Source organism: Neovison vison, chromosome 7 (assembly GCF_020171115.1).
Source record: "Neovison vison isolate M4711 chromosome 7, ASM_NN_V1, whole genome shotgun sequence".
In the NCBI taxonomy this organism is placed as follows: domain Eukaryota; kingdom Metazoa; phylum Chordata; class Mammalia; order Carnivora; family Mustelidae; genus Neogale; species Neogale vison.
In genome coordinates, this window is record NC_058097.1 from 184174526 (window position 1) to 184191605 (window position 17080).

The following is a 17080-nucleotide window of genomic DNA, read 5'->3' on the forward strand; positions in this document are numbered from 1 at the left end:
GGAAAACAAAGTGTGGGAAATGCTTTTTCAATATAGTACTTAAGCAGTCGTCCTCTGAGGGCATCTGGTTGATTACTACAAAAAGGGGACTCTACAGCAGAGTGGCCGCAGGGAGGCTGTCCAAAGAAGGCAGTGTTTTGAAAAGAATAACTGATTAACAACTGTGTTTCCATTCACAAATCAGTCCCAACCTCTCCCCTAACCTTGAGAAAATTACTCAATCAGGAAGAAATGGTGTCAGTTGGAGGCAAAGCCAGGCAGACAGAGAACCTCTGAGTTGTAATTCTCCCTCTGTGCCCAACAAATTATACTACCCCAGGCAGGTCACAGAACCTTTCTGGACCTCATTTCCCTTTGTGTAAAATGAATGAGTTGGGCTAGACCAAGCTCAGAGGCTCCAAATGCTAAAGATCTGCTTAATCTCCCCCAATAGAGGAGGGGGCCATTTCTGACTCCAAGTGTGATGGACGGCATTGACAAGTGTCTCCAGCTTCCGTATGATGGTCAGTTATCAATTCCAATTATGGGATCAGAAGGGGATCATCTGAAACCTGCCCGCTGGGCTCTGTGGCTGCAGGGAGGGGGTGAAACTATTAAAGGTAATGATCAAAGCCAGAGCATTTAATGGGAAGGCTGTTAGGCAAATTCACTGCTTTTCCCTGGGATCATTTCCACCCAACCTAGCAGCCCGCAGCAGGACACCGGCAATGGCCCAGCTGCTTTTCCCACAAAAACAAATGGGTCTTGAATGATTCACACTTACAGTATTAATTATGGAATCGTTTATTTACTTTTTCGTCCTTCTTTGCAAATCGTTCTAAAAATAATGTAACTTCAACACCGATTCACATGCTAGGCCTAAGTGCACTCTCTAGGGAAATCCTAGCCACTGTCATATTTGAAAATGCCCCCTACATTAGCAAGCCTCGCACAGACTCTACTGGCAAATTCAATCATCCCTCTGCCGCTAGGTGTCCTTGTTTGTGGCTCCCTTAAAGAACCAGAGTTTACCCGCCTTGGGTCCCAGTCAGTCTGAAATGATCTGAATAGGTTGTGAGTTTCGAGGCAGCAACTCCATTAATATCAGTATACAACAATGGACCACGCAACATGATGACAAGAATTCCAAACAATAGCCAAAAAGCCTTATTAAGAGCAGAGTAAGTGCTCTAGTGACATTTTCCTCTCTTATCATCAAAGATCCCAAACAACAGTGTAGAGGTTCTGTTGGTATTTACAATTCCTCCTTCCCTCCAGGTGCCATAAGAGGGGAGTGGGATTGCCGGATTTCCTGAGCTCCATAATTTCCTGGGTTTCCCTCACAAAATGAGTTCATCTGTCACTAAAGGCAGAAGTTAGTCATTCTCTTAGGGAGGCACCACCAAACGTTCCTACCTAATGTTGATGAGTACAGCTGCAAAGAGATGAAATGTTAAATCTCTGGATTCTACAAACAGAAAATGGGAAGTAATTAGAACTCCTGGAGAAAAGCCACAGAGAAGCCCCAACGAAGGAATGGGGATTTTATCCAAATGAGTGAAATTTCCTGGGAACCCCCCCTCACCCCGATCTTTCTAGCCAAACTCAGGACACAGGAAACTTCAGATTTGTAAAATATTTTAATAATTATCACACATTCTATTCTTGACTTCTGGTTATAATATTCCTACCATGAGTTTGACTGAGATGGCCTTAGTCTTTCTCTCAGCTTGACTCAACTTTAAACAAGTTTCTTCCTGACTCCTTCACACCCTTTTCTTAGAGCGTTTATTTCAGAAAACTTGTAATTACAAATCTCTTCTCGGCCCCTTTGACATGTAAATCATTTTTCAAAAGCCTCTTTCCAGTTTCACAACCCAGGGATGTCTTTCTCAAGGATCTGGGAACCACCTTTTTTTTTTTTTTTTAAGATTTTATTTATTTATTTGACAGACAGAGATCACAAGTAGGCAGAGAGAGAGAGTGGGGGAAGCAGGCTCCCCACTGAGCAAAGAGCCCAATGCGGGGCTCATCCCAAGACCCTGAGATCAGGACCTGAGCCAAAGGCAGAGGCTTAACCCACTGAGCCAGCCAGGAACCATCTCTTTGACATGTAACCAGCAAAAAAGCAATCTCCCAATATCAGCAGGAAGGTAGAAACCTAACTTCTGAGAGTGCTTTGATCCAAGTTGCAAAAGGACCTCCTGTCTAAAGATATGGGAAGTTTATTTTTCCCTTGCGTAAAGCTAATTAGCAAACACAGGTCCATGACTTTCCCCTAATATCCTCCAGGACCTTTTCATTAGCTCATATGAGTCCTTAAAAGAAAACAAAAACAAAAACAAAAACAAAAAAACCCTACTCCTTCTTCTTCATAGGAGATGAATTTAGACTTAGTTGTGGTCTCTGGTCCTTATTGCAACAGCCTTGAATAAAGTCTTCGTCCTTTGATTAACTTTGGCCAGCATAAATTTTGCTTTGACATGTTAATACTGCTCATGCTTGAAACTATGTAATGATGAGCAAGGGTCCCAAACATATCCTTAGACAGCCATGTAACCCTTGATAATTCCTGACCATAGATAATTCTCCCTTACAAGGAACCTTCGTTATGAATTCAACCCATCAACTTTGGTTCTGCCTTTGGGGTCCAAATGGAAGAAGCCTAATATTTTACACATCCCTTAAATAACTAAGGAAAACTTCCTTCCTGTATGTTCAGCCTTCCCTGGCCTTTACAGAGCGCTCTGAGCCTTAGGGCTTGAATTTAGCTTTGTCAAAAGACCCCCTTAAGGTAAGTCTGAGGATATAGTACCTACTGGTCCAGAAAAGGCAAATGGAGGGGTTTTGTTTTACCTCAGGAAAATAAAAAGTTGTGGCATGATAACTGATGTATGACCCACAAATCAGGAGTCATCAGAATATATTGCAAATGAATTCAGTTTTCAATAATGCTTTCTTAACTCTAAAATTAATCTAGTTTTCAGTGGCCCAGGTAAGGACACCAATACTCCTTGGTGCTTGTCTCCTGAAACCATCAAAGAATATATACTGCGGGGCACGCCGATGGTTCAGTGGGTTAAGCCTCTGCCCTTGGCTCAGGTCATGATCTCAGGGTCCTGGGAACGAGCCCCACATCGGGCTCTCTGCTCAGCAGGGAGCCTGCGTTCCCCCCACCCTCTGCCTGCCTCTCTGCCTACTTGTGATCTGTCTAATAAATAAATAAAATCTTAAAAAAAAAAAAAAAGCATATATACCGTCCACTCAATTTTGAGGATGAGAAGGATAAGAGCTGGTAATTCTGATTGTGACTACCGTCAAACCTTGAAAAACTACTATATAGTTCATAAAATTACTTGTTGTTTTATTCTCTCTCTCCCTTGCAGACTTGGCAATACATACTTATATATTTACCCTCTCTCCTTAACTACGTGGAATTTCACCACTTTAAGGTAGCCATTTCCCTATGCCCTACATTCTTACCCCTATCAAAACTTACTCATCTAATGCCCCGTTCTAGCAGGTCTGGTTTAAAAAAAGGAGGCAACCAATCAAACAAGTAATTGACCAGGTTTTATTATTTGATTAAGTGGCTTTTCCATCCAAGAAAGTAGCATAAGCTACAAGGGTGTTTAATAGTTGACCCTGAGGGTTCATGCAGGGAAGGATGGAAATCACAAAAGTATTCCATGGCTTTTTCTTTTAAAAGAAATTTATATCCACGATCTCTGCCACTCCCTCCTACAACCTCTTCTGTTCAAAAGTAATCTTTTTATTTCTAAACCTGCACATTATTTTATTTGTACTTTTCTTATGGATTATTCTTTCAAATCAATTTGATTGTACTATGTACAGATGGTACTTCTCTTCTGGGCTTAGAGTTTCTCAAGGGCAAAGCTATTTATCTTTATATAAATAGCCCATAATAACCATATAGCCCATAATAACCAATGGAGTGCCTGCCACATAGTATATCTCCATAAGTATATTTAATGGTATAAAAATTGAGAAAATTAGTTAAGTAAAACATCCCAACAGTCCTGTAAGACAGAAAAAGAAATTATTATTTATTACCACTTTTCAGAAAGGTTAAGTAATTCTTTAATACTCAATCTGGGAGACTATGCTTCCTAATAGTGAGTGAATGATAAGGACTTGGGGTGTACAATTACACCTAGAGTTCCGGAAGCCATGTCTGTTGGAGATGTGTGTCAACTCTTGCGATTTTTTTTTTTTAAGATTTTATTTATGTATTTGACACACAGAGAGAGAGAGAGAGAGAGAGAGCTCAGAAGCAGGCAGGTGGAGAGGGGGGAAGCAGGCCCCTGCCAAGTAGAGAGCCTGATGTGGGGCTTGATCCCAGGACCCTGAGATCATGACCTGAACCGAAGGCAGAGGCTTAGCCCTCTGACCACCCAAGCGCCCCTCAATTCTTACTATTTAGAGGGATACTCTCTTAGCCCAAATTCTCAGTTTTACTATGTGTGGGCCCATGTACATTTATGTGGAGGTGGGGAGGAAAATCAAACTTGCATTTCGCTAGTTTTCATTCTATTCTGAACAGTTACCGTTCATTCAGTTTGGCTCTAAAAAGAATGCCTTCTCCAATAAAGGCAACCAGTGAGAGGTATAAATTTCGGGGAGTAGGGGGATGCTGTCCACACTCACTAGCAAACAAACGAAATCTTAGATCCTTATTTCGTAAGAAACAGTGGTGGCAGCCCTTTATATCAACAACTCAATTTTTCAAAGCCCCAAATCTTTCCAATTCCAGAAGATAGCTAATATTCATGAACTTATTACCCAAGCCTTGATCAATCTTAATGTATTACACAAAACTGTGGGTGTAGCGGAAATGGATCCTTCTCTTCCCTTTGATGTTCTTGCAAATGGACTCATTTGGAAGTAGAAGTGAGAACTCTGAATGAAAGAACATAAACACAGAGCAGCTTTCTAGGCTGTGGGAAATTGTGAATTTGGCACAGCCATGTATAAAGCCAGACACCATTGCTTTATGGAATGAGAGAGTCAAGAGATTTGTGACAGCTACTTTTCTGATAATTAAAACATCTTTGATCTCCTAAGAAAGAATTTTAATGAATCCATTATTCATCTCAGATACCAATAAGGCCTGACTTTATCAGCTTTATCAGTGTATAGTCATGGGTTCATCTAAACTCTCACTCATCTTAGGTAATTCATGATTCCTTGAGTGTTTCTATGTCACTTGATTCACACTCAAGTGAGGAGCTAGAATCATTCAAAATAATTAGATTTAGACTTCAATTAAATGTTAAAGATAGCATTTCATCCAGTCCCATAGCACCATCTTACATAGGATAGTCAGAGGCACCAAGCCCCCTGCAAGCGATCTCAATGAAAGGAATCAATCTTCCAGGGAAGACCAGGCCACTGTTACCTGATTCTGCATGTCTGACAAGGCTACTGGACCCTGGGGACGGCTCTCCTACAGTCCAACATCGATCCATATTTGACCCTCAGAGGTTTCTTAGAACTTGTCTAATTTCTTCCCTATATTGGATTAAAAGAAATTTTCAGGGGGAAAAAAAAAAGGAAAATCATGGCTCTCGGTGGACATATAAAAATGCATACATGTTCAAGAATTCATTTTTGTTCTGATGATATGAATGAACTAGGAAGGTATTACACCAGTTTAAAGTCAAAGTCAAAATACTATACAATGACATGGAATAAAGGAATGGGGAGCTAAACGGCAAGTAAAGACAACCTGGTGTTTTCACTGGGAAAAGGAAAGTCAATTGAAATATAACTGGACAAGACAGAAGATGCATATCCATCAGCTCCCTGTAATTTAAAGAGATGCGGAAAGCACAAAGACAATGAATAGAACCAGGTGCAAACAGCCTGGGTGGGTATGTGGGTATGTTATAGATCATGAATGATTTTCCACTCATGTACTGTTTTTTTTTTAATATGAATATAGAGTCTCAATACTTTTTACGCAATTCAAAATTACACACACACACACAAGGTCCTGAAAACAGCTTCTTTTTTATGTTTGGTATTTATATATGTGTGTCCTAGTGTGAAAATCCATTTATTGCAGTGTGAGAACATTAATGTATTTTATTACAAGTAATGTCCCAGATGTGTCTGGAAGTGTCACACAGTATACACTATATTCACATATCAGCTTCTTAAAATCAATCATCTTTTGGATTCTTAAACCCATCTAGACCTTTAGTGTCGGTGCGCCAGCATGTGGGAATCCGCTTATGTCTTGCTAACTGTATGTGTTCTCAACATCACATTCAGTGACTTCAATGTGGCAGCTTAGAATCAGCCAAGGTGAGAGTAATTTGCACAAAAAAATAGACAAATGCTACATATCTCTGTGTGTGTGTGTGTGTGCATGCACATGCTCAGGCTGTGTGAGAGAAAGTAAGCTACACTCCCTATCCTTAAGGAGTTCACAGTTTAGTGAAGAGGTTTTGGTCTAGTAAACAAACTTGCATATTTATAAATGTGAGGTTGTTCTTGGGTTTATGCTTCCCCCAAGGTGGCTAGTTTCACAACAGACTTGTGCCTACTGTCTATTATAAAATAGATTAAATCTAAGCCAATTCAATTCAAGAAATATGCAGGAGTGTGAAGCCGCTAGATGTTTCAAAGGATATAAACAGTAGATTATGTTGGAGATTCCATTGGAATGTAAAAACACACATTTTACTTAGTAATAACTTGTGATAAAGGCTAAAATCTTCCCCTCAAATAATGATTTTTGGAGAGAAAAAACTACATAAGCAAAAGATAATTTGTGAATTTTCTCTCTACTACACACTGTGAACAGAAACATTAGCTTTGTCTGTAATGGGGTATTTTTTTTTCTTCATGTAACAAAACATATTTTCAAACAGTGACTATATGGCCGGCACTTTGCTGGGCATCAGGGTTTTAATAACAAATAAACATCACATTCTATTCCTAAGGAACTTTTATTCTAGTGGTAAAGAATAGTATAACTATATAATCCTAATACACTATGATGCTACATATAGGGGAAGTATGGCACCAAACAGAGACAGAAGCAATTAACTCTGCAAGAAAGAGCTGGGGGAAATTCAAAGGAAATACGATGAAGGAAGAATACGACTTTTTCAGAGGAGGGAGGAAGGGTATGCTGACTTGGGAGGAAGCAGTGCATTAAAGCTCCACACACATGAACAATCGGGATCCTTTAGGAAAAGATATAAGGGGGACAGGTTCAATCATGGGATGGTGCATGAAGCTTTCTGTATGTCTTCCAGAGAGAAGACAAACTTAGAGTTAAGCTAGGGTTTAAGGCTTATATTGTACATAAAGATTCTACTCAGCAGAAAAGATTATGAAGACATGAAACTTTCTGAATATATGAGGACAAAGGTGGTGCTTTTAAGTTTTCTGAGCTTATCTGAAGTCTCTAGAGAGAAGCACCTTGAGGACATGGAACATTTTATATTCATGTTTTGTCATTTGGACCGAAGTGAAGAGTCTCACACCCAGAAGGCAATTGTTAAGAAACTGGTGTACAGAAGACAAGAAAAATAAACATTAAATGCAGAAATGAGCATTTCCTCTCCTATTTCACGTTGCCGACTGTAGTATGCTACTGTATTCCTCAAAGCGCTTGAATTATCCCTCCTCTTGATCTACTCGGCTCTGATCTCTCCCTGTGCAATTCATCTCCTACAAATCTCTTTTTCCATCCTTGAAGTCCAGGCACCTTGCCCTGCTTGCTGTTGCTGAGCACAGCTGGGACAAGCCCCTTCTAGAACCTTCCTCTGAGGGCATTTCTATTGCTGTTCTCTTTGTTGGAAGGCTGACCCTGATCACTCAGTCAAAAATAGCACTCTTCATCATCTAATACTGTCTAGTCCCTTCCTGGCTTTATTTACCACCACATGACCTTACGTTATGGATTTTTTTATTCTTTATATTGCCCCATCCATACATAAGCCCCCTACTGGCTGACACTTTGTGTCACTCACCTTTTTACTTCCAGCACTTAACCAGTGCCTGGGACATAGCATTTACCTAATACATTTTTGTTAACTAAGATGAATGAAAGAACACACTACCTTCTTTCACCTGTGCTTTCATAGAAAGTTTCTCAGATTTTTTTAAAGCAAGTGCTATATATTAATGTAGTTGAAGAAAATTGAAAAAAAAATGAAAAATGACTACAAATTTTTATGAAATGTTTATAAACAGATTCAAAGGATATAGAAAAATGTTACACAGAAAGTAAGTATATCTTAAAAAATTAAGTTCTAAGGAAAATCAACAATATACCAAGAAACAAAATAAAAGGTTAATTTTAAATGTGTGAGTAGCCCACTCACTCAAAATAGCCCAAAGGCTATTTTAACTTTACTCCTTAAAAACCTTAGTTTGGAACCGACACTGGGCCCCCAAATACAAGAGTGAATTTCCCAGAGATTTTGTACCTTGATATAGTTATAAGACTAAGTTCTGACCAAATGAGATAGAAACCAAAGCATCCCATGAGAATAACAATGCTTTCAAAAATAATGCTTTCAAGAAGTAAATTCAGATAGAGATGACCTTTTCTTATTTATTTATTTTTTTTCCTGAAATACAGATGTAACGGCTGGAACTTTAGCAGCCACTGCAGATCGTGTTTTAACTTTAAGGCTGAAAGCTTTGTGTCAGAATGATGGAGCAGTGACATAGAAGCCTGGATTTCTGATGATTTCTGTAGCCATCTACCAACTCAGCATGATTTCTAGACTTTCCCATGGAGCAGAATAACCCTTATGAGCTTATGCCACTATTATTTTTAGTTTTGTTATACGCATGATGTAAAATTCATATTTCATGTGAATATCTTAAAATATTTTGAGTACCGCTTATTTGCCTAACAATGCGCTTACCAGATTGGTAGTAAATGTGGAAACCATGCTTACCAGACTCTGAGTCTGGTAGTGAGTCTGAGTGATCTAAAGAAGAACTGTTGTACCATCACTGTTCTTATTTTAATTGTTGATATATTCTCCACCTGTTTAGATAAAGACATCTGTTAATTTTCATGATTTCACTAAGTCCTGCATAAATATTAATTAAGCACAATAGCTCTGAAAAACAAACTAAAAGCTTGTTATTGTGGATTTGGGAGCAAAGCACTCAGGGTAATTACATGCTCAGATTGGAAACTTCTAGTAGTTTGTAAAAACACACAACTTTCACAGGGTCTAAGCAAGATAAACACAAGGAAAATAAAGGGACTATAAGAGTAAGCTACTAGGAACCTAGGTACCTGGGAATTACAAATGAATTGTTATGTCTATTCTAGTATATAGAAAGGGTTAGATTGGGACTTTGCTCCCAGGTAAAAAACAATAGCCCGCACATCTAACAGTACCCACTATGTATGGCATTCTCCTAAGCTCTTCACATATACTAACATAAATGACATATAAGCTCTTTATATATAATAAGTGACATAAACATCACAGCAGCACTATGAGACGAATACTACTATTATCCTTGTGTTTCAGATGAGGAAATGTAGATGCAGAAATGTTACGTAACTTTCTTAAGGTCTCATATCCGGTCAACACTGGAACCCAGATTGGAAGCTAAGCAGGATACATGGGCTTCATGTGCTCAGACATCACACCATCACTCCTGCAAGACGGCTATGAAGAAACAGTCACTTGGGGAACAATCATGAGATGTTCTCAAGATGTGGCTGAGTGGGAAATGCTGGCAACCAAAGAAAACTAGGAAATGATGATGCCCGGGCCACAGGGGCTGGAATTGAAATCTAGAGGTACAGGCCACACAGTTCGGAACCAGAATGCCAGCAATACCTGTGAACAGCTGCAATGTTCTCTTGGTAAAAGCTGAAGGTGCCACTTAAAAGCTCAACTCGGGGGCACCTGTCTGGCTCAGGTGGCTAAGAGTCCAAGTCTTGATTTCAGCTCAGGGTCTTGAGATTGAGCCCAGGGCCAGGCTCCATGTCAGGCTTGAGATTCTCTTTCCCACTCACCCTCTGTCCCTGCCCCCCTGGGTCAACTTGAGCTCTCTCTCTCTAAAATAAATAAATAAATAAAATAAGCTGAACTCATCTCAGAGCACTGATTCTCAACCTTTTTTTTTTTTTTTTTAAAGACTTTATTTATTTACTTGACAGAGAGAATACAAGCAGCAGGAGTGGGAGAAGGAGGCTGAGCAGGGCCAGATCCCAGGACTCGAGCTCATGCCCTGAGCCGAAGGCAGACACTTAACTGGTGGGGCCACCCAAGCACCCCTGATTATCACCTCTTTAACAAAATAGAAGTGAACTGATATTTTGAGGTGTGTTCTGAGCAATTTGTTAGAATAAGTATAGAATAATAAAGTTTGGAAATGATGTCTTCAGTCTCATCATATAGAAGATACTCAATGTTGTGTCTAGAAATAGTTTTTGCTACATGCTTGCATTTTGATCTTTTTCTTTGAGTAAGGAGGAAAGGAATGGTGTTTGACTAATGTGATGAAATGGGGGTAGATGCCAGCACCCAGGGGATTTGTAACATGATCATCACCAGCTGACAAAAAGGGGGGAAGAACCTGTGTCGAGGAAAGAACACTAGCTTGGAGTCAAGAGGCCAGGAATCCTTAGTAACTGAATGATATTAAGTAGATTCCCTTAACTTATGGTGACTTCTCTTTTCTAGTAGGCAAAACAAAAAGGGCATCGGATGGAACATCCTGGTCCCCAGGAGCTTCCTCTCACAAAATCTCCAGGCTCTGGTATGTGATTCCCCTACTCAGAGAGCTTTGAGCAGAGGCAGAGGGTCTCTCAATGGACAGAGTGAGGTTGAGGCATTAACGACATTAAGAATGCAATTTGACTTTCTTTACTATGGATTGCTGCATTGATTGAACTTCGAATGTGTGCCAGGTTTTTGGTAATATGTTTTACATACTTAATAATCCTTATTACAACCTACGTGGTAGATATTATAATCTCAAATATAATCACAAACAAGAAAAAAGGGAGCGCAGAGAGAATTTAAATACTAGCTCAAGTTCACATAGACACAAAATGGCAAACAGAGAAATTTAAGCTCACACACAGTTTGCTGGTTTATAATAAGAGGGATTTAAATTCACACCCGTCTTACTCTATGCTGTGTACTAAATTGTGCCCCCCACAACCTCCCCAAATTCAGATATCCAAGCCCTAATCCCCAATGTGGCTGTATTTGGATATAGGAACTTACGGGAATAATTAAGGTTAAATGAGGTCATTAGAGTCAGGCACTGATCCCCTCAAAATAGCATCCCTATAAGAAGAAACAGCAGAAAGCTTTCTTTCCCTCTACCGTGTGAAGACACGCACAAGATGGCCACCTATAAGCAAGGAAAGGAGCTCTCTCCAGAACCTGACGTGTCGGCACCCTGATCTTTGATCTCTGACCTCCAGTCTCCACAACTAAATTTCTATTTCAAAAATAAATTTCTGTTGTTTAAGCCCTCCAGCCTGTAGTGTGTGGTTAGGACAACTTAGAAGGCTAAGAATACACTCCAAAGATTTTCTTTGCTCTTTTTCTTAAGCCATGCCAAATCAGGGTGTTCAAAAATGCCTGAAAAATGAAAGGAAGATTTGTTACAGAATTGGCGAGCTCCCTTTTTATATTAGATGTTGTTATCTGTGCTCCCTTGAGGTGTGCTGTGCACAGCTGTCCCATCTTTACCTGGTGGCCTCTGCTGCCATCTGCATAATTAACATTAACTGACAAAGTAAATAGGCCACTGGGTGCCAGAGGCTTCCGGGTCACCCTCCCTGACCGCGACAATTCGTGCAATTATGTTTTCGATTATTATTTCCATTCTGTGTCTACTCCCAACATCTCAACGTTGAGTACAAGTTTAAAAAGCACTCTAGTGAAAAGTCTTTACCCTATCCCACCACAAAGTACCTTCTCTACTTTACAGATGACAAGAGTGGCCTTGAGAGAGAGTGCTGAGACTGACCTAGCTCGCTGATCAGAGCAACCGAAGCACAGAATCTGGTCCTGAGTCACTATCCACTGCTCCCCACCGGGACGCTCCAAACTTACCTGTATATCCATCGTTCTTACTAAGCCCTTTCACATCTACTCTTTTATCATGTTTTAAATCTATTTCCCAGAAGCCTAATAAGTTTCAGGATGGCAGGAATTATTTCCAGTTGACGCACTGGACTCTCAAAAGATGCCCAGCAAAACAGAATTCAGCCCCTGGGGGCACCACCGATGAGCTGTAGTGACTGTTGTTGTCCAGAGAGCTCTTGGAGCTACAGTGCTTGTTGAACAATTTCGGGAAAATTCATTAGATTGATTAGTCCAATTAACTCACAAATGGACATACAAAAACAGGCAGGAAACCCCTGCTGGGGCCAAGAAATAAATAAAAGACATAACCCTGGCATGGACTGCATGAATGTGAAGGGGCCCATGGAAATTTCTCCATGGAGTGAAAACACTCTGTCTGGGACAGGACCAAACTCAAGACTGGCTTGAGAAAGAAACAAAGAAAAGAATTAAGATCTTCTAGGAAGGCAAAAAGCCTAAGGAGAGGGCTCAAAGAACAAATACCCTTTGGCCAGCCCAAAGGCCAAGGAACTGAGAGAGAAATTTGTGACGCATTCAAGAAAACTGAGAGAGAAAAGGTCTGTGAGTCTGGAAACATGGCTTTCTTTGTTCAAAGCTGGTAATGAGATTAATCTCTTTGTGAACAAATGAAGCCAATAAAAAGAAGAAGGGAAATTCCCCTTGTTAAAAGATTATTACTCACACACTGATCCTTTGTAATATGTTATCTTTCCGCTATTCTCAGCATCCATTGCTTTGAGGAAATTTTTATTTTCTTACATGTAAGAACAGAGACCTCATGCCCTTCCTTTTCTTCTTGCATTTTTTAAAAATTTCTTTTAAATATGTAACTGGCAAAGCTATAGATCTCTATTATTGGTACAACCCCAGCTGTACTGTGACTTTCGTATTTTTTGCTAATACTTGAATAAAGAAGACAAACCTAAGCATTTCATTTGTGGTGGAGGACGGATGATAGAACCTGGTTCTTCTTGTAGCCACTGTAAACCCCCATGTCCTCAGAGTGAAAATGCCCACATGATTGTTCCCCAAACTTAGCCAGCCAAAATGATTCCGATGCCAACAAAACACAGATTTCCCTTATCAGAATGCAAGAGAAAGACCCAGGGCATTCCCAGAAACTAGAAGAACAACATAGTGTCTTTTGGTGAATTTCCCAGTTAGGAAAAAAGAGAGAGTGAAAACCATGGATAGCCTCATCAGCATGCCTGTCAAGGTTCTGCATCACAAAGGAACAGGGTTAGTAATAAGTTGGTGACTTGTTATCAAGCCTCAAGTTTTTTAGAGGGGTAGGAACTATAGGGATGAACAGCAAGATGCCAAAGTCAATTCTTCTGAAAACACTGATTACAGGCAGACAGCAGTGATCCCAGAGCATCTGGGGGAAATCCAGGATCATTTTCAGGTCTGAGGAAGGAAGTCATTAGGCGGTTAATCAATTTTCCTTTAAGCTCATTAATAATGATATCTGGTTGCCCGTGATCTGTAAATTATGGGAGATCCAAATGTAAGCGCAGTGTGGTTGGAAAGACTGAAGGAACATAAGATTTACAAAATCCGTTTTCTTATACCACGGGGAATTAACATGCAAAATAATACATTGTATACTAATCTATACAAAAACTTGGATAAAGTAATTGATAATAGCTAACACTTACTGAATGGTTATTCTCTCCTAAGCACTTTGCTGTGTGTTTACCTAGATTATCTCAAATAACACAGTAACTTTATAACATATTTAATATTAGTATCCCATTTTATAGATTAGGAAATGAAAGCCCAACAAGAGTAGTAAGAAAGAGTAAATATAGCCAGTAAATAGGCAAAGTCAGAATGTCACAATATTATAATTCAGATACTATTAAGTTATAAGTGGAGTGAGAGAATGTGATGGAAGGAACATAGGTTTTATCGTCAAAACGTCTCTGGGTTGAGTGCTGGTTCTACAGGTATAAAGAATGCCTGTGTTTAAGCAGAATTTTGTATCTCCTTTGTTTCCTGTCTTTAAACAAAAGCATTACTAGCTACCTTGCAAGTCCAGTATACAAATTAAATGAGATAATGCATGTATAGTGCATAGTCTATATGTATAAGGCAGTAATAATAAAAGCTATTTTTCATTGTTTAATCCACTCAAATTTATTGCGTCACTCAAAAATAACAGACAGCATTACTTTCTGTCTTTCTTCTTCTTCCTTTTTTTTTTTTTTTAACAGATCCTGGGGTACCGTGGGAACTCAAATAATGTTAATGCCTTTCCTCATCCTTTCCCATCTCTCTTTATATAAGGACTATTCACTAATTGCATAACTAGCTAACTACTAAATAAGAAAGTAAATGAAGAAGATAGCAATTCCAATAACTGAAGAAAAATACTGTCCCCACATCTTCTTGATACATCTTCTATACATCTTCTTGATTAAAAACCAGCTTTGGGAAGATGGTATCATAACTACCTTCAATAAAGAAATCAGGCTCCTTTTAAAAATGAAGTCATAGGGAAAGCCAAAATCCAAGATAAAAGTCTATTACATGGCAGCTAAGTGTCAATATGTGTCGAGAAGTTTTAAAATGTGACAGGTGTATTTCAGCGAGATGAAATTCACGATAAATCTAAACACCTGCAATTTCCTTAACACCCTGTACAGTTTTACGTGACTAATGCTCTTTATTCTAAAAATGTTTTGCATTTAGATCTCCTCCTGCACCATGACCTGTAATTCTCATTAATTTTACAGAATTGCCTGCTTACAGAAATTGGCATATTTTTTTCCCATAACATGCTACATTTGAATTTTAAAGATAACTTAGTCCCAAGAAAACAACAAATTTGCTGCAGCAAGGAGAATTGTCAAGACGGTTGCGGTCATAAATGTTACTGAGCAAGGTGGGGGAAATGCAAGTCCACGAGTTACTTGGAGACTGGAATCAACTATAAAATAAAAATACAGCCTGATAAAATATTCTTGCTGACCTTCAGGTCTACAAGGGGTTTTCAAGGAATGAAGAGACTCTTATGATTTTTGAATCTTAAACCTAGAGACTAAGAATTTATATATATGTATTCTTATTCATATTAATATATATTAATAGTTAATACATTAACATTATATGTTAATTCATGTATTTACAGGTATATGAACTACTTTTCATGTAGATTTGTATGCATGAGTGTATATATGAATTAACTGAACCTAAGGGGTAGTTCCTGATTCCTCACCATGACCATAGGCTTTGGGTCTCATCTCCTACCTTTGGTTAACATACTCATTCTGTTGAATCCACTCTGTCCTTTACGCCATTCTGCTTCCAAGCCTGGTGGCACCCAACTCAAGCCCTCTGTACTGCCTAGTCCCTCTGCTTGGAACGGTTTTCCTCTGAATATATGCATGGCCTGCTCTTTGTACCTCTGTTGATATTCACCTAAATATCTCCTCAAGATGCCTCTTCTGACCACTCTAATTACAATTACAGCCCTTTCTCTACACTCTGCCTCCCTTCTCATATGTGCTCTGAATTCCTTAATCTGTCTGGACCTTTGCTCACCAATATGGTAGCCACTATCCCCATGTGTCTATTTAAATTTTTAAATTTAAATTAGTCACAATGAGTTAAAATGTAAATTTCAGCCCTTCAGTCATACTAGGCTTATTTCAAGTATTCAGTAGCCACAGTGGTCAGTGGCTACCATACTGGAATATTGGAAAGCACACCTATTGAACATTACTCTCATTGAAGAAATGTCTATGGCACAGAGCTGTTCTAGATACGTGTACGCTTTATGTATTTGTTTATTTTCATCCTCCCCTCTACCAACACACCTACATACACCCCAAATTGTAAGTTCCAAAAGGCCAGGAGTTTTGTCTATTTTTTTGTTTTGTTTTGTTTTGTTTTTTTTCCTTTTCACTGATTTATGGCCAGGACCTAGAATAGTCCATTGTCTGCATCTGATATTCAATAAATTTCTGCTGAATGAATAAATGGATTAAAATAGGACCATTCATTTTTTTCCCCTTCAAAAGTCATAAATAAGGGTACAACTGCATCAGTCCTCCTTCAAGGGAATTTCAACATGGTAAATTACCCTCAGTGGTATTTCGCCAAGGCTTCTATATATATTGCTTATAATTGTCCAGAACTCTATGAATGGTAAATCTTTGAAGTCTATGGGTTTTTAAATTTTTTTTTAATTGTCTTCTGTGCTGGAGTGAAAATCACTGAAATGTGTCAAGATTTATGGCAGAAAAGTCTGTCAACTCCGAAGCCTGCCAAAAATTGTTAACCATCATATAAGTTTTAGGAGCTAAGCATTCATTGCAGTGGGCTTTTCATACCCAAATCATAGTAGATACATATAGATTACTGGTGGATGAAGGCCATCAGTCAATCTATTTGATTTTATAGCTGAGATATGCATTTGCCTTGTAGAAATCATTTTTTATTCCTAATTATACTCATTAGAATGAAAGCCTAAATGTGAGTGATCACTACCTTCCCTGGGTGACCTTGCAAAGAACACAACCTACTCCTGAAATTTTAATTCATCATAGTCAATACTGTACAGAATCATTTGATATGCATTAGAAATTCATATCATTGGCCAATGCAATAGCTTTCAAATGGAATCTAAATTTTAAAAACTCTAGATCTGAGGCTATTAAATTCAATTTTGTTTAACTTTTATAAAAGTGAGTTTATTTTTATCCTATTTTTCTTACTATAGAGATTTGAACTTAGTGGAATATTAAAAAGAACACAAAATACTTAAATATGAATATTTAAAAGGGAAATCATGCATAACCTTATAATACAAATACAATCCCTCTTAATATTTTGGCATATTTCTTAGTTCTTTTGAGTCTATTTCCATCCATATTTTAAAATAAGTGCTTACACTGTTATGTATCTCTAATTTATTTTCAGCTTTCCTTTAACACTACAACAACCCTTGGCATTCATATGTCTAACTGTTC

At 38.7% G+C, this 17080-nt stretch overlaps 1 protein-coding gene across 13 annotated transcripts in view; it reads right to left on the reverse strand.

The window, feature by feature from the left end:
- The window catches only part of LRRC4C (leucine rich repeat containing 4C), a 1197418-nt gene that overhangs the window by 72355 nt on the left and 1107983 nt on the right, over positions 1 to 17080 (reverse strand). The window contains exon 1 of one of the 13 annotated variants that reach the window (XM_044259112.1): positions 8895 to 8910. The exons of the other annotated variants lie outside the window; for them this stretch is intronic. The gene's annotated coding sequence lies outside the window, so the exon portion shown is untranslated. Of the gene's footprint in view, positions 1 to 8894; positions 8911 to 17080 lie in introns of those variants that run through there. 13 annotated transcript variants of the gene reach the window in all.